At 38.4% G+C, this 13,974-nt stretch overlaps 2 long non-coding RNA genes across 2 annotated transcripts in view; both read right to left on the bottom strand.

Annotated features, from left to right (window-relative positions):
- The window catches only part of LOC133258149 (uncharacterized), a 42,115-nt gene extending 41,068 nt beyond the window's left edge, over positions 1-1,047 (bottom strand). Inside the window, exon 1 of the long non-coding RNA XR_009739830.1 lies at positions 276-1,047. This is a non-coding gene — a long non-coding RNA (uncharacterized LOC133258149). The remainder of the gene's footprint in view (positions 1-275) is intronic.
- Positions 1,048-6,752: 5,705 nt separating this feature from the next.
- On the bottom strand, positions 6,753-12,178 carry LOC133258148 (uncharacterized). The gene is made up of 3 exons (XR_009739829.1): positions 12,044-12,178; positions 10,792-10,918; positions 6,753-6,849 (listed from the first exon to the last, which is right to left on the bottom strand). It is a non-coding gene; the product is annotated as an uncharacterized LOC133258148 (long non-coding RNA).
- Positions 12,179-13,974: the final 1,796 nt, after the last annotated feature.

The following is a 13,974-nucleotide window of genomic DNA, read 5'->3' as shown; positions in this document are numbered from 1 at the left end:
AATAAATATGCTACTGTGGCTTTTGGCATTCTCTCCTCCAGCTTTATAACCTGTTTTTCTAGCTGTCTGGACTATACACCTGACTGCCACCCACCAACCTTGACCCTTGTTCCCCTTAAACATTACCTCCAAGTAATCTCACCCTCTTACTTCCATGCCCCATTCATGTCAATTTTCCACCTATTTCTGTGATTTTCTAGCCTCTCTCTTACAAAAACTATAAACACTGTCTTCCATTATTACTTGCTATAAGTTTAGAATATTGATAAACTGACCTTTTGGATATTATATAGAAATCAAAGATATTTTTATCCATTTTATTAATAGCTGGATACTGTAAAGCATGTTTCTCTTCCACAAGGGTGTTCTTATTTTAACAGGAGAAAGCTGTTAACTCAAATAATGAATCACTGGTAGTGGGATTTTAAGTACTGTCTTTCAGCCAGAAACAGGTTGAGGTGACATTCAAACCTTGATGGGTAACAAGATATTTTATATTAGTACATAACATTTCTGAAAAATTGCAGTGGGGATAAATATCAATCTTTTATCATATCATGAATCACTAAGAGAATATATGACTAATCATAGGGTGGAATCTTGAAATAAATCAATACAGGAACGTATATCTTTTCCAGTAAATTTTTGCATAATTGTGTTGATACAGACTATACACATATATGAAGACATGTACTCAACACACATTTATACAGGCACATGCATTCACACAAACATCCCCAATGTTTACTTTGGCCTCAGCCTATCTGTTCATTATTTCAACCGTATATGTTCTACATCAAGTCAGTCAATTGAATGAACTATAGAGTGATTTAATTAAGTCATTGTGTTGGCTAAAAATAGACAACCAAGGCAAGGTTTCTTATCTTGTCTAAATGTAGCTATTATGTTTATATGATTAATAAGCTACTATGGATATACAAGAGTCATCTATAGATAAATTTTACAAATTGCTTGAGATTATTTAACAAATGCATTATCATTTGAAAGCTTACTTGAAATGGAAATTCAGACATTCATTTGAAATAACAGGAGATTAATATAACCAAAATTAATTAAAGAGAAAATGATTAAATAACATATGTGTTGCAAACTCTGAGCAGTTCACTCTCTTCAATGAGTAAGCTGTCATTTGAGACATTCTAATAAATAATATGTAATTTTCATTAAAAAGCACAATTAATTTTTAAAAATTGTATTTAAAAATAATTTAAAATAATTAGAACAATTAAGTCAATCTTTAGAACATATTGCATGTGATATAATTTTTCTATAATGAACTATTCTTTTTTTCTTTTTTTAATAGATTTGATGGACTTTCAGAGGCATATTTCCAGCATCTCTGGATATCTTCATATTCAAAAGGGGTAAATCAAATTTACTGAGTGAATAGATATGTTCCATAGCTTGAAATTACTTGAAAAGATTCAGTATTATTATCTAGATGGCAGAGTAAGTGGATATGGAGCTCACCTTCCTTCCAAAAGTACATCAAAAATACATCTCCATGTGAAACAGTCATCACTGAAACGGGTGATGGGAACAGCTGGAACATAGCTGAAACATAGCTAGAAACTGGCAGGATGACTGCTGTACAACCAAGGCTATGAGAAGATACTTATGCAATCATGTAGGATGGGAAGGGAAGTGATTGAGTTGGGACCTGTGCCCTAGGGAGGGGACCCAGAGGAAAAAAGAGAATACATGTGCAGACATCCGCCTTGGAGAGTGAGCAGTGGGAGCCATAGACTGAGTACTAACACAGACAGGATGAGCCCCTTTGGCTGGTTGGAGGACCATGGGAACTAATGGGAGAACTGTGGGAAACTGGACTGTGCTTGTGAAGAGCATGCATGTGCTCACTTGTTCCCAAAGAAGAGTGGGTAGAGGGTACTCTAGGGTTGCCAGTTGCCATGTTTCTTGCAACCCCCTCCAGCATGCCCCAGCCAGTGACAAGTGAGCGCTCCAACATTTCTCATTCCATGTCACAGCACCACACTGGATCTAGGGAGTTGCAACCCGAAATAAGTCTCAACTGTGGGACATACAGGAGACCTAGCCCCAGCTTGGAGCTGAGATGAATGGCAATGGCCACTGCTGGCCCTGACTGAAGCAGTGCGTAGGAAGCAGCCCAAATCTCAGACAGTGGCTGCTCCACTGCAGCTGACCACTGAGCCCCAATACACAGAGACAGTTCACCTGCTCTGTGGTGTGGCTCCATAACAGGGTAGGGTATCAGAGGCTGGAAGCAGTTGTTTTCTGTAAGAAGCAAAGGGGACTTGCAAGGGAGGCTGCACCTGAGTGGAGAAGGGAAATAGTTGTAGGTACTGCCCAGGCAGAGTATTAACCTCTGTCTGCAGGCTGACATAGGTGAGATCCCACAGGAGATCTACTTGATCCTGCTCTCCCCTCCTCTGGAGCAAATGGTCCCAGTGTGGGGAGGAGAAAGCTTATACTTGAATAGAGTCAGCTTAGGCCCAGTCCCAGAGTTTCTGCTCACAATCTGGGATCACATCCAACCACCATTAGGGTGGTGACAGCCACTGAGAAGAGAGGAAATTTGTGTTATCCCAGGCTTCAGCTCTAGCTCCTCTATCTCCAGCCCCACCTCTTACCGAGATAGTAGCTTCTACCACATCCTGAGGATGTGACTTATGTCCACATCAAATCAAGCCCTCCAACCAAAAGCACTGGGCATGCACAGTCTCCCACATAAGATGCTCCCACATAAGAGCAGTCCTTCAAGACTGCAAGAGGTAACAGTTTCACCTAATTCATACAGGCAGAGAAAGTTAAGCAAAATGAAAAGGCAGAGAAATTGCTCTCAATCAAAAGAACAAAAGAAAAGCCACGAAAAAATAAATGATAAAACAGACATAAACAATTTATCAGATGAAGAATTCAAAGCATTAGCAATAATTAAAAAAAATGTTAACTGAGTTAAGGCAAATAATAGAGGTACACCATGAACATTTTAAGAAGGAAATAGAAAATATTAAAAAGACTTTATTAGAAATTAATGAATCAATAGCTGAAATTATTAAAAAAAACACACTAGAGGGAATGAATTACAGATAAAATGATACACAAGAAAGCATAAGTAATCTAGAAGATAATGGAAACCAACCAATCAGAACAGTGGACAGACAAACACATTTAAAAAGTGAAAAGAGTTTTAGAGATCTCTAGGATAACCTTATGTTTCAACATTCTCATACGAGATGTCTCAGAAGTAGAAAGGGGAGAATAAGGGATTGAAATATATTTGAGAAAAGTTATGACTGAAAACTTCCCGTATCTGAAGAAGAAAATAGATATTGATGAGTAGAAGTAACAGAGAACCCCAAAAAGATGAATCCATACAAACCCATATCACACATATGATAAGTAAAACAGCAAAAGTTGAAAATAAAGATAGAATTCTGATGTATAGAACTGATGTATAGAACAGGCTTATGGACTCTGTGGGAGAGGGAGAGGGTGGGAAGATTTGGGAGAATGGCGTTGAAACATGTGAAATGTCATATATGAAACGAGATGCCAGTCCAGGTTCAATGCACGATGCTGGATGCTTGGGGCTGGTGCACTGGGACGACCCAGAGGGATGGTATGGGGAGGGAGGAGGGAGGAGGGTTCAGGATGGGGAACACATGTATAATTTTTTTTTAATTTTTTTTTAGTAATAAATTAATAAAAAAAAAAGAAAAGAAAGACAGAATTCTAAAGGCCACAAGAAAAAAACACAGAATTATATATAAGGAAATTCAAATGAGTCTATTAGCTAACTTCTTTGTAGAAACTGCAGGCCAGAGGAGAGTAGCATGATATATTCAGGGTTGAAAGGCAAAATCTGAAACCTAGGACACTCTATCCAACAAGACTATTATTTAGAACACAAAGAAAGATAAAGAACTTCTCAGACAGGTCAAAGCCAAAAGAGTTTATCAATGCTTAACCTATTTTAAAATAAATGTTTGATGGTTTTCTAAAAGAGAAAATATATATATAAAAGTGCCTGATGAACTATGGATGGAGGTTTGTGACATTGTACAGGAGACAGGAATCAAGACCATCCCCAAGAAAAAGAAATGCAAAAAAGCAAAATGGCTGTCTGAGGAGGCCTTACAAATAGCTGTGAAAAGAAGAGAAGTAAAAAGCAAAGGAGAAAAGGAAAGATATACCCATTTGAATGCAGAGTTCCAAAGAATAGCAAGGAGAGATAAGAAGCCTTCCTCAGTGATCAGTGCAAAGAAATAGAGGAAAACAATAGAATGGAAAAGACTAGAGATCTCTTCAAGAAAATCAGAGATACCAAGGGGACATTTCATGCAAAGATGGGCTCAATAAAGGACAGAAATGGTGGGGACCTAACAGAAGCAGAAGATATTAAGAAAAGGTGGCAAGAATACACAGAAGAACTGTACAAAAAAGATCTTCATGACCCAGATAATCATGATGATGTTATCACTCACCTAGAGCCAGAGATCCTGGAATGTGAAGTCAAGTGGTCCTTAGGAAGCATCACTATGAACAAAACTAGTGGAGGTGATGGAATTCCAGTGGAGCTATTTCAAATCCTGAAAGATGATGCTGTGAAAGTGCTACACTCAATATGCCAGCAAATTTGGAAAACTCAGCAGTGGCCACAGGACTGGAAAAGTCAGTTTTCATTCCAATCCCAAAGAAAGGAAATGCCAAAGAATGCTCAAACTACCACACAATTGCACTCATCTCACACGCTAGCAAAGTAATGCACAAAATTCTCCAAGCCAGGCTTCAGTGATACGTGAACCGTGAACTTCCACATGTTCAAGCTGGTCTTAGAAAAGGCAGAGTAACCAGAGATCAAATTGCCAATTTCCGCTGAATCATGAAAAAATAAGAGAGTTCCAGAGAAACATCTATTTCTGTTTTCTTGACTATGCCAAAGCCTTTGACTCTGTGGATCACAATAAACTGTGGAAAATTCTGAAAGATATGGGAATACAAGACCACCTGACCTGCCTCTTGAGAAACCTGTATGTAGGTCAGGAAGCAACAGTTAGAACTGGACATGAAACAACAGACTGGTTCAAAATAGGAAAAGGCATATGTCAAGGCTATATATCGTCACCCTGCTTATTTAACTTATATGCAGAGAACATCATGAGAAACGCTGGGCTGGAAGAAGCACAAGCTAGAATCAAGATTGGTGGGAGAAATCTCAATAATCTCAGATACACAGATGACACCACCCTTATGGCAGAAAGTGAAGAACTTAAGAGCCTCTTGATGAAACTGAAAGAGGAGAGTGAAAAAGTAGGCCTAAAGCTCAACATTCAGAAAACTAAGATCATGGCATCTGGTCCCATCACTTCATGAGAAATAGATGGGGAAACAGTGAAAATAGTGTCAGACTTTTTTTGGGGGGTCTCCAAAATCACTGTAGATGGTGATAGCAGCCATGAAATTAAAAGACGCTTACTCTTTGGAAGGAAAGTTATGACCAACCTAGACAGCATTCAAAAGTAGAGACATTTTTTTGCCAACAAAGTTCCGTCTAGTCAAAGCTATGGTTTTTCCAGTGGTCGTGTATGGATGTGAGAGTTGGACTGTGAAGAAGGCTGAGAGGTAAGGAATTGATGCTTTTGAACTGTGGTGTTGGAGAAGACTCTTGAGACTCCTTGAACTGCAAGGAGATCCAACCAGTCCATTCTGAAGGAGATCAGTCCTGGGATTTCTTTAAGAAGGAATGATGCTAAAGCTGAAACTCCAGTACTTTGGCCACCTCATGAGAAGAGTTGTCTCATTGGAAAAGACTCTGATGCTGGGAGGGATTGGGGGCAGGAGGAGAAGGGGACGACAGAGGATGAGATGGCTGGATGGCATCACTGAGTTGATGGACATGAGTTTGAGTGAACTCCAGGAGTTGGTGATGGACAGGGTGCCCTGGTGTGCTGCGATTCATGGGGTTGCAAAGAATCGGACACGACTGAGCAACTGAACTGAAATTACCTCTATATCATTGAATCACATGGCTTTTTATAAACCTATGAAAAGTAAGGTGAAGAAACTGGCTGAATTGTTTATATAAATGGCTAACCACCATAGCTCAGTTGGTAAAGAATCCGCCTGCAATGCAGGAGACCAGGGTTTGATTCCTGGGTTGGGAAGATCCCCTGGAGAAGGAATGGCTATCCACTCTAGTATTCTGGCCTGGAGAATTCCAAGGACAGTCCATGGGGTCACAAAGAGTTGGACACCACTGAGCAACTTTCACAACCACCATATTTACATCATTTATTAAGTTACTACCATTTTCTGTTAAATTTAAATGCTTCAACTGTTCTACATTAGTTTTATAATTACCTGTGTCACAATACCAGGACCACCACACTCTCAATTATTAAAACTTTGCAATACTTTCTAAATATTTGGTAATATATGCATGTTCATTACTCTTTCATTTTTTTTTCCTGATCATTCTTACAAGTTTATTATTCTGGATGATCATTTGTGCCATTTTATCAAAAAAGAGTTTATTCCAGAACATTTTGAACTATTAACATTTTAAGAGATTTTTTGAATTACAAGAAAATGCTATTTGGAGAGGATGAGAAAATAAGATGAAGTTGATGGTGAGCTCATATTCCCCAAATTAGTGGAAGTATAGCATAGTAAATCAGGATGAAACTATAAATGTGATATAACATGATGATCTGCTAAGAAGCTTTAAGGAAAAATTTCACAATCTCTTCAATACTCTAAAATTTATTGATTTCTTCTGATTTTAACTATTTGTCCAATAAAGAGGGTAAGTTTCCTAAGTTTTCAATCCTCTTATACAAGGACCTGCAAAAGAAGATAATTAAGGATGAATAAATTAGGCATAAATAAATTAATTAGTAAGAAAGAAAAACTCTATAATAATTCATAATGATGTTATAGAATTTCTAAAGTTTTAATATAAAAATCATGCATTTGCTGGCTGCTGCTGCTGCTGCTAAGTCACTTCAGTCGTGTCCGACTCTGTGCGACCCCATAGACGGCAGCCCACCAGGCTCCCCTGTCCCTGGGGTTCTCCAGGCAAGAACACTGGAGTGGGTTGCCATTTCCTTCTCCAATGCATGAAAGTGAAAAGTGAAAGTGAAGTTGCTCAGTAGTGTCCAGACTCTTAGCGATCCCATGGACTGCAGCTTGCCAGGCTCCTCCATCCATGGGATTTTCCAGGCAAGAGTACTGGAGTGGGGTGCCATTGCCTTCTCTGCTACTACTCATTTAAATACATTTCCTTTTTTTTTTTTTTTAATTTTATTTTACATTCAGGGCCAGTGCCCAAGATGAATTTGCAATAATTTCTCAGGTTGCTTTGAAAAATGTCTATAAATTCTTTAACTTTTATAAAAAATAGAAGTCAAACCAGAAGAATAAACAGTATGTGATAAATTGATATATTTTCTTTACTTGAGAACATGGACTATTTTCTCTCCTATATATTTGGCTTTTTTGGCTTTAAACATTTTCATTTCAATCAAAGTATAATTTTGAAGGAAGACTGTGTCTTAAGTTTTACTGAAGACTCAGCTATGTTTTCTTTTTCACTGACCGCACTGGAACCAAATGTCCTGGCTGAGAAAACTCAGTGACCATTTGAGGTAACTACTGCCCACTGACTTAACTGCCTATCAGCCCTATCGATTCAGTCAGTTCAGTCACTCAGTCTTGTCCAACTCTGCGACCCCATGAATCGCAGCATGCCAGCCCTCCCTGTCTTATAATGATCTGTAAATGTATTTGGAAGGCCTGACAGTGAGATTGATCCAATAATAAATAACCCTAAGAAAGAAGCTGGAAAACCAAATATTCTTCTATTATCACCTCAGCATCCACTGTAGTTAGCTCCATGACAGAAAAGAAAGAAAGATATTTGATGACAAGTGGCAACACTTCTGACTAAATGATGGGAGAGTTTTTAGCTGTGCCCTTGAGAGGGAGTGGCTGTGTATGACATGTGTGCAATTACTCAATGATCAGAGTGTGTATGCATGTGCATACATGATGTTGAATAGTTCATATCCTAATATATTAGGTTTTAAAATTTTAAATGCTGTCAGTAAGCCTCTCTGTGTGCACACCTACAGAGCCAGCAAATGCCTATCACCAAGACTGTTATGATCTCTAATAACCAGCTACATGTTGGGTAAACTCATTTCTGTTTAGAAATATCAAATTATTGGACCATTTGCTACATTTCTAGTGTGAAAGGCTTGGGGGAATCTATCAACATCCTAAACTCATATTTGCCATGAAAAAATTTTACTTGTCTCTGAATTATTACTTGGCCTCTGAAAAGCATTATGATTATTTGGCTCCCTTGGAGAGATAATTTACCTCATATGGACAAGCACTTTCCTCCCAAGAGGGAATAGTTTTAGTAACTTGTGCCTCATAGGATCAGAAATACTTTTGTTTCTTTAGTGTTGATAGCTTCTTTCAACTGGTGAGAAGACTAATCATTAGACAAATACCAAGTCAATTAAATAATATGTTTGTATTCAAAGCAATTAGGTTGCACTTCAATTTCTGTTCTGTACTCATAACTTGCAGAAGGAAATTTTGGAACATCATTTGCAATCTTTTATTATTAGGAATTTGTAGACTGCATTTCATGTTTTTGAATATATATCTATTAATACATATTATGCAACATATAGTAATATATATTCATGCATGCTATATATATATTAGAAATGTTTATATATATATGCAAAGTAATATACACTATATATATTAGAAAAGTTTTGAATCTTAATTTCTGAAAAAGGACTCAAAGTACATAAAATTTGAAATGCAATTTTTAAAAGCAAGATAATTTTAGTTTGGAAAACAATAGATAAAAAAATAAAATAGATAAAAAAATAAAATCACGGGCTGTACTTATCTCTTGCCTGCACAGTCCACTTTCTTTTTCTTTTCCTAGACTAGTAGCTAAATAGCTCTGTGCAAGGCTGCTAGATTATTGATTACACCCAGCTCATCAATGGGTCCCAATACACAGACTCAGACATGCACTCACTTCTACATGCACATACACCTGCAGATTCTGAGGTATTTTATTTTATTTTATATTTAGTCTTCCCAAAGGTCTGGTTTTCATTTCTATAAGAAATGTACTCTCTAAATCACCCTGGGCCTCTACCTTGGGCAGCTTTATGCATCCTAAATGAAGACAGCAGGGCCCTGGCCATCCCTTAAGAACAATGTTCTTATTTCAGGATGCAGACACCAAGCAACAGGAGTCCTGAAGCTGCATCTGACTCGAGCTTGTCAAGCTTTACAAGCTGTTATTTTCCTGCCTCCTCAGTGTCCTAGGGACTGCCTGATTGTCTTCTTGAAGCTTTTGCCATTGATTTCTGTTCCCTTACTGTGATGCTCTTCCGAAGAGACCTAGGGGCTTGTACAGATTGTTCTAATGAGGGTAACGTACTCTTACAGAGACGCGTGGGAAGCAGGAAGGAAGCATCGGGGATGCCTGAATGAACTCTGCGTCTCTGGTAATCTGCATACTACTACAGGACCTACTCCCTTGAGAGGTTTGGAGTGTCCTGTTTAGGATGGTCAGATTTGTATTTATACAGCCCTGATTTCAGGAATAGGATGAGGATTCTACCCTTTCATTACCTTTTCCCTGAGACATCAGGGAAGGAAGAGAAGGGTCTTTTGTATGTGTGATGCTTCTCAGAAAAATGAGGTTAGTCCACAGAAGGCCTATTCTCAATAACCCATTTTTATAGATTCCATAGATTCTGTATCAATTAGAATAATTTTATCTTTTTTCCTCTGAATTTTGTAAAAACAACAACAACACCACAACACTATATTAGAGGGAGAAAGAGAATTTGAGAGGGAGATACTAAAAATGAGAAAAGGAATCAGTTTCTTAAATGAAAAAAAAATTTCTTGAACATATTATAGTAGTGCTAAAAATGCACTGCAGCAATTGAGATGCAGATTCAAGTTCTGTTTTATTTATTTTTAAAGTGTTAAAGATGCACTCAAAAGACAAGCCATCAGTCAGCAATGACAAAGAACATGAAAATGTATAAGAACAAATTGGGCTTTAATTTTTCTGGACTGAGGATAGACATTTATCATAACTAATGCACTTACAATAGCACAGTACTCTTTTTTGCCACTCTTCTCTTTGGTAATCTCATCTATTTTGTGATGTGTTTTAAACCTAATTAGAAAGCAACAGTCCTGGCTGTTATAAAATGGAGATATTTCTTTTGACCAACATTGGCAAAATTCACTGCAATTAAAGTTACTGCAAAAGTTTATGCAAAAACAGTGCAGTGTTTTTGCTAAATAGTGTGTGAAGTCCTCCCACTTGTGATACCTAATTACTGGTGTCATGCACTCAGCAACAGCATCTGTGCATGCTCAACACTCTTAATGGGCAGCTCCCACAGGACTAATGCCTTTTAATTGATGGCGTTTAGCGTGGCTTTTGGTTTCTCTCTCCTATGAGAAGCTATGCCCTTCTGCTCTCCTGTCCCCAAATGAGCTGGTTCTCTGCTGGGGAACTCACAGTACAGATGGTCAACACAAGGTGAAGATTGCCAGGACTCTAGCTATCAGTCTCTTTTCAGCCAAGATAAAATCTGAATTACTAATCAGCTTCCCTCTGCCCTCCATTGTCTTACTCTTTGCCTAAGCTGTTTACATTCGGATTTAATGCTAATCTCTCTTTGTCAAATGGCTTTATCAAGTCCCATTTGATTTGAAACACACCTTTGTAACTAGCAATTCAGAGCTGGACCATTCCAGTTCCTCAGTACCAGCAGATCATTTCAAACACAAATCATTCTTTCCTTGGGGACAGAGCTAAAGCCTGGTTAAATTTAATCTCTGGCATCATCTGAAACAGGAAGAAAAAGCACTTGAACACAATAGAACTAAATGACAGATCACGTGTCCTTCACATGAATCCAAATAGCACGTCCTCTATAGAATTGTTATCAATGTTATTATGTTTAGCTCTTCATAACCAGCACATTTGGACTTGAGTTTTCTGAACAGTGTACCTTTAGTTATACTTTGATAAGAAGTCAGGTACATAGGAAAAGATAAATGGAATGATATTCACCTTTCACTGTGTAGTCCTTGCCATTTTTCTTTGTTACTAGAGACACTGTTTTAAAAATAATTTGCAACAGTCCAACCCATAAGGCTGTGGTTGTAAAGAAAGTTGCAAAACAGTTTATAACTTGCAGATTTGCACACAAAACTTCGGAGACTGGGGGCCTGGAAAATAGAAGAGGGTCAACTCTGGTTTAGAAGAGGGCAGAAAACTGGCTACCCACTGCTGGCCAGTTAACAAACATCTGTGTCCTTAGTTTTAAAGATAGCCAGCAGCAGGTCTGCCTGTACAACCACCCAGAGGGAAGTGTCAGTAAGTTCTAATGAAATGGTGTTAATTTTGAGTGATATTTAGTGCAGTGTTCTTTCTGCATTAGAGGGAAAAAAGACATAAAACTGCACTCCCTTAAATCATGAGCCTAGTCCTGGTTTCTAGGCAACCACAACAACAGAATGAAAAAAAAAAAAAGAATGGAGCCTTTGGAAGATTTTTTTTTCCTGAATAAAATACACGTTTTTGCCTGTCAATCAGTTGTTTTTGTTTCCCACTGCATATTATGTAATGGGATACTTTGAAATCTGCGTTTTAAATTAAGAAAAAATCACTTAAGGGACATTTTGTTACTGCTATTTACTTTATGCTCTAAGAAAGACACCTTATTTTAAAGCAACTTAATGAGATTAAAATGATAAATTTCGTATGTATTAAGAAGTAAATATATATATATGTAAAAAATCTGTCCTTTCTGGTAGTAAAGACTAAAAACAAAAGCAATGAAAGCAGTGTTGCAAGACTAAGCAAAGAAATACAGCTAAAGCAATAAATAGATACTTTAATATAAACACTTTATAATGTGGAGAAGTGTCACAGAAGTGGACAGGTAGTATGCCAGATAAACGTTACCTGTTAATGGCTTCTGTAACAATATCGTAAACTGGGTGCCTTAAACTGTAGACATTGATTTCTCACAGTTCTGGAGGCTGGATCCCCAAGATCAGAGTGCAGGCTGATTTAGTCCCTTCTTGGCTTGCAGGAAGCTGTCTTCTTACTGTGACCTCATAGAATGAAGTGAAAGGACTAGATTTCTGGTCTCTTCTTAAAAGGGCAGTTAGCCTATTATTAGGATCTCATCCTCCAGAAAAACATCTATTTCTGTTATATTGACTATACCAAAGCATTTGACTGTGTGGATCACAATAAACTGTGGATGCAGGTCAGGAAGAAACAGTTAGAACTGGACGTGGAACAACAGACTGGTTCCAAATAGGAAAAGGAGTACGTCAAGGCTGTATATTGTCACCCTGTTTATTTAACTTATATGCAGACTACATCATGAGAAACCCTGGACTGGAAGAAACACAAGCTGGAATCAAGATTGCCGGGAGAAATATCAATAACCTCAAATATGCAGATGACACCACTCTTATGGCAGAAAGTGAAGAGGAACAAGACTCTTGATGAAGGTGAAAGTGGACAGTGGAAATGTTGGCTTAAAGCTCGACATTCAGAAAACGAAGATCATGGCATCTGGTCCCATCACTTCATGGGAAATAGATGAGGAAACAGTGGAAACAGTGTCAGACTTTATTTTTCTGGGCTCCAAAATCACTGCAGATGGTGACTGCAGCCATGAAATTAAAAGACGTTTACTCCTTGGAAGGAAAGTTATGACCAACCTAGACAGCATATTGAAAAGCAGAGACATTACTTTGCCAACAAAGGTTCGTCTAATCAAGGCTATGGTTTTTCCTGTGGTCATGAATGGATGTGAGAGTTGGACTGTGAAGAAGGCTGAGAGCCAAAGAAGTAATGCTTTTGAACTGTGGTGTTGGAGAAGACTCTTGAGAGTCCCTTGGACTGCAAGGAGATCCAACCAGTCCATTCTAAAGGAGATCAGCCCTGGGATTTCTTTGGAAGACTGATGCTAAAGCTGAAACTCCAGTACTTTGGCCACCTCATGAGAAGAGTTGACTCATTGGAAAAGACTCTGATGCTGGGAGGGATTGGGGGCAGGAGGAGAAGGGGACGACAGAGAATGAGATGGCTGGATGGCATCACTGACTCGATGGACATGAGTCTGAGTGAACTCCAGGAGTTGGTGAGGGACAGGGAGGCCTGGAGTGCTGTAATTCATGGGGTCGCAAAGAGTCGGACACGACTGAGTGACTGATCTGATCTGATCATCCTCCTGAATTCATCTACACCTAACTATATCCAAAGGCCTCACCTCCAAATACCATCATGTTGTGGGGTTAGGGTATCAATCAACATATGCATCTAAGGAGGATACAAATGTTTGGCCCATAACAATTCCTGATGATTATCTGCTTACTAGTATTTTTTAATTTACCTTTATATTAAGTGATTTAATCCTCAAAATAACATTTTGACATAGGAGTTCTTACCTCATATTATAGGTGAGGAAACTAAGTTTCAATAATTTTATCTTGCCAAAGTTTGATTTTTACTTTGGGTCTTCTAATTTTGAAATCAGAGATTAGCAGAAGCAAAAACACAGACCATGGGATTTTCCAGGCAAGAGTACTGGAGTGGGTTGCCATTTCCTTCTCCAGGGGATCTTCCTGACCCAGGGATCAAACCCGGGTCTCCCGCATTGTAGGCAGACGCTCTACCCTCTGAGCCACCAGGGAAGCCCCTAAATAGTAGAAGTCAAAGTTAAATTATGTTATTCTCATAAGCAGTCCCTGGCATTAACAGTCATAAAATAAGGGTTGTTGAATAGATCAGACACATTTCAATGCTATAGGTCAACACTAGGTATACAGATATAAACAAACACTTCTTGTGAGGATTCACATGGGGGTGATGGGCAT

Source organism: Bos javanicus, chromosome 12, assembly GCF_032452875.1.
Source record: "Bos javanicus breed banteng chromosome 12, ARS-OSU_banteng_1.0, whole genome shotgun sequence".
In the NCBI taxonomy this organism is placed as follows: Eukaryota; Metazoa; Chordata; class Mammalia; order Artiodactyla; family Bovidae; genus Bos; species Bos javanicus.
Note: the sequence above shows the minus strand (reverse complement) of the source record. Positions and strands in the feature narration are given on the sequence as shown.